The sequence below is a fragment of the Corticium candelabrum genome, chromosome 3 (genome assembly GCF_963422355.1).
Source record: "Corticium candelabrum chromosome 3, ooCorCand1.1, whole genome shotgun sequence".
NCBI lineage: Eukaryota > Metazoa > Porifera > Homoscleromorpha > Homosclerophorida > Plakinidae > Corticium > Corticium candelabrum.
This window is the reverse complement of record NC_085087.1, coordinates 22,499-27,176: the sequence shown is the minus strand read 5'-3', so window position 1 is coordinate 27,176 and position 4,678 is coordinate 22,499. Positions and strand designations below refer to the sequence as shown.

General features: G+C 39.6%; 1 long non-coding RNA gene across 1 annotated transcript; it reads right to left on the bottom strand.

Annotated features, from left to right (window-relative positions):
• Positions 1-1,564: 1,564 nt before the first annotated feature.
• On the bottom strand, positions 1,565-4,155 carry LOC134177562 (uncharacterized). The gene is made up of 3 exons (XR_009969546.1): positions 4,084-4,155; positions 3,874-4,018; positions 1,565-1,957 (listed from the first exon to the last, which is right to left on the bottom strand). It is a non-coding gene; the product is annotated as an uncharacterized LOC134177562 (long non-coding RNA).
• Positions 4,156-4,678: the final 523 nt, after the last annotated feature.

Sequence of the window (4,678 nt, the reverse complement as noted above, 5' to 3'; positions counted from 1 at the left end):
TATGGCTTAGATGCCAGTTGTCTTACAGTATATGGGTAGACAGAAACATATCTTACCATACCTGACACACTTATGTGTCTGATATAAGCATCTAGGTTGGTTACAGAGAAAACCATCACGCACTTTGTGATGAGTGGTGACAACATGATGACTACAGTTATTTGTTTTGCTATTTTGTAGCCTATGGGGTTTGTGCTTGTTTTCAACAATGTGTGTCTTTGGGCAGTGCTGCTTAGCACATTGTTGATGAACTACACCTACATGGATGGGAAGTCAGACTACTTTCAGGGTAACAAGCAAGAAATTGGGCTCTGTTGGTATTAAAATTGTTTCAATGTTTTGATAGGATCAGCATTGTGTATAGTCTACTTCATAAGCATTGCAATGTTCTACTTTATTCCCTCGGGTTCTCATCTCTGCTGATTTGACAACATATTTTAATTCCGACAGAATCTTGCTGCTTTTGTACTACGTTTTTCTTCGTTTCATTTCTGTGGTTTGTAGGAAACGGATGTAGACATACAGTGCACTCCTAACATGGTTATCTATTGTCTTTGTCTTGACGCGCTTTAGCTGTCCGCGTACACTTCCTGGCACACGAAGGTACGGACATGTGATGTATTTCCGTTGAAACGTAGACTCTACCCAGTCCTCCTCGCGCACGCTCCACATGTTTTGGCACGTGCTTTTTGTGCCAAACATGTTGAGCGCGCGCGAGGAGGAGGACTGGGTACCCTAGAGTACGGAAGCCGGTAGCGGCGGGTTGATATCAGTCCACCGTTCTCGGTTGCACTGATATCAATGGACACAAACATTGTAGCGCACGTTACCAAATGTGTAACGTACGGAAGCCTGTAGTGGTAGGTTGATATCAATCCGCAGTTCTCGGCCGCATTGATATCAGTGGACACAGTGGACGTACAGTACTGGCACTTTCTTTAGTACCCGGATAAACGTCCCGTATACGCTGTATTCTGCACGTGCCATAAGCCCGTCCTTCACGTGCCGGCTTTACTTATCCGCGCCAAATCCAGTCAAAAGTGCGTTTAGTCCCGCCTGTTTTCTTTCGCGCTCTTTTCGATTTCGCGACATGTTTGCCAAGTTTTCGAGCTCTTTTCTTACGACATTCAAGGGCAGGTTAGACAGTGAAGCCGTACTTACGCACACGTACATGAGACTCAATCTGCACTCCATCACGTGCCTACTTCTTTTTCAATGCATCTAGGTCCGCTAGACACCTAAACAGGCAAGATTGTACGAGACTGACCTTTCCCAAAGTGAGTCCAGAGAAGGGCTAGCTCATCACTGTGCCCAAAGCCACTCACTTTAGCGACCCACACAGTAGCCCAATGATGCCCAGTGAGTCTGCCTGCAGAAATCTGGCTGGAGACAACACTCAAGCCGGTGCATTCCTATTTGGCGTATTCAATCTTGAAGGAATTAGAGAGTTCCAAGCAATACATGAAGCCAAATCCATTGGCTCCCAGGTATATGTACGTGAATTTTACTAGTTAACCGGACTTCGCTAAAGCACACTTGAAGCAGTGTGCAAGAGTTACTAAATGCAACATTGTACACACACAACTACAAACTGGTTGTTATTTGACTTGCTACTCAGTACTGATATGCCACAGATTGTTATCAGTGCTCAGTATACACTAGCTTATTATACATGTGGTGTGTGTGTGTGTGTGTGTGTGTGTGTGTGTGTGTGTGTGTGTGTGTGTGTGTGTGTGTGTGTGTGTGTGTGTGTGTGTGTGTGTATTTATATTATTATATCCAACCGGTAATGACTATAACTGGTTAGAATTGAATTATACAGCATCGTAAACTGGCAAACAAATGTCACAGCTGTTGCACTAGCAGCTTGAATAGTGGCATGATTTTGCTGGACACTACTTTGACATGCCATTCATTGATCCAACCTTCCAAATATATGCAATCTTCTTCACATGTCCTACACACAATGCAAAATATTAAGCATAGCATTTCTTCAGTAAAATTTTCATTTAATTAATCAATTAATTAAAAGACTGTACAGTACATGAACTGGTTACTTGTACAGTGTAATGACATGGACCACACTCGCTGAACCATTGATTTTCAAGGGACCAATATATATATGGACATTTGTTGCTGTCCAGAACACCACAGAAAAGTATAGCTGCACCATTTTTGCAGCACTGGCTGTTAAAGGCAAAACATACATATACACCTGCACTGGAACATGTACAAAAACCCTTTTTTGCTAAAGTTTCACTGATAAAACAGTTTTACTTATTCTCCAATAACTGATAATCTAGACCAGTGGTTCTTAATCTTGTTGGAGGTACTGACCCCCACCAGTTTCATATGCGCATTCACCGAACCTTTCTTAATTGGAAAAATAAAATTCAAAACATAGTCATAGGTATATATTTTACTGGTGCACAAAATGAACCGTGCATCAACATCAGTGTTCAAAGAACAAAACCATTAAAACATGATTTTCACACAAAAACAAAAACATAATAATGAATATTTACTGCAAAGCGGGGCGTGTCATCACGAACCATATGAGTCGGGTGTGTGTCTTGACCTCCGCCGAACCCCTGAGACTGACTCACCGAACCCAGGTTAAGAACCACTGATCTAGACCAATACAAGCCGATACCGATCGATACACGTAGCCAATCCAATATTTCACGATTATCTGTAATATTGACAACTTAATTAGTTAACATTGAGTCATATTTGTGGTATCGTAGGTCTTGTACCCTGCCACAAGAAATAAACTTATTCCAAAAATTACAGAGGCAAATTGCAGTCCTCTCTCAAGTGAAAGTGTTCCTAGAATGAGATCTCTTCTTTAGCTTCAAATTCATCACGAGGTGACCCTCACACGCCAACCATACCTCTACACATGCACATCCTCATTCTGTATTATTGGCTGCAACCAAACCATGTATCGTATACATGTAAAGTATATGTAAAGAATGTATAGCATACCTCACTTTTCCGACATTTATTTAATACTTAATTTTAAAGATTGAGAAATTTTTTGAATAATCTGAGGTGTGTTGGGTTTGATAGTTTATGCAACATGTAAAATTATACCTAAAATCATATTTGTCTGTAAATTTACAGTTTGATAATGATTTCTACAGCCTACATTGATTGATTTATACAGTCTATTTATATATAGTCAATATGATCTTATACGGCCAGTCAATATTGATTGATATACACAGTCAATATTGGTTGATCATAGTAAGACTATTATTGCTCGCTCCTTCATTTTAGTTCTCGTTTGAATTCCTTGTTATCTACAAACAGTGCATTCCAAATAATTTCACTGGTTGCATCATGGTTTTATCCATAAAAAGTCTATGTCCACACTAAAGAACAAGATCACCAAAATAATCCATGTTTCCACATATACATCTTGCTGCTTCTTGACTAACTTGAAATAGAGAATGTCAGTCTTCGAAACAAAGTTAAGCTCAACACTATTGCTAATGTATATATCAATCAATATTTACTGTACAGTATACATCAATCAATATTGCCTGTATACAATAATATTGACTATATATAAATTGGCGGTATAAATCAATCAATGTAGGCTGTATAAATCATTATCAAACTGCAAATTAACAGACAAACGATTGAAACTAAATTTTAGATGTTGAATTAATTAGCTATCAAACCCAGCACACACCAGCACACGTCAAATTATTCTAAAAATTTCTCTAAATTTTTTAAATTAAATATTAAGCAAATGTTGATAAAACCAAGGTATACATGCTAGTATTGCTTACACACAAATGTTTAGAATATCAATCTTGCTAAGTGAATCCTTGCCCAAAATCTATTTATTTATTTGAAACGTACCAAGAATTTTTTCAACTGCTGCTCTAAAACTCAATTGCTATACTCAATTCCTGATTTATGTGGTTAGCAGACCATTCCCATGCCAAACTGCACGCAGAAGATGCTCCTAAAGCACACGTCAGATGTCATCCCTTTACAACTCCAACTGACACAAGAAACGAGTTTTCATTACTGATAGTTAGCCAAGCAACACACAAGAGTGATTCTCACGGAAATTTGGCGTCTCTGTGTCCTGTGCTTGAACCAAGTTGGTAGAAGCACGAACAGACGGTCTGACAGCAACTGAAACAAAATACAAAATGTAGATTTTTACTGTGGAGGGATGGAGGGATTGTACAGGATTAGTGTCTTCTTTCATTCATGAATCTGTCAGCCAATCAACTGTCTCTGTCTGTCTGTTCATCAGTCTGTTTGTATCTCCATCTCTTTGTCTGTCCTCTGTCTGTCCATTGTTTGTCCATCTTTCTGTCTGTTTGTCTACTTGTCTGTCTGTCTGTATGTCCATCTGTCTGTCTGTATATCTTTCTGTCTGTTTGTCTACTTGTCTGTCCATTGTCTGTCTGTCTGTCTGTAAGTCTGCCCCTTGTCTGTCCGTCGGTTTGTTTGTCTGTTCATCTGTCTGTATGTATGTATGTCCATCTCTCTGTCTGTCCTCTTCTCCATCTGTCTGTCTGTCCATTGTCTATCCATCCATCTAAACATCTATAAATAAGTGCAATTTTGTCCGTCCCGTCCGTGCGTGGAAGTTGCATCATGGTGTACAGACAGGAAGTAGAGTCAGGACAGGGTGGAGGCTAGTCACTTT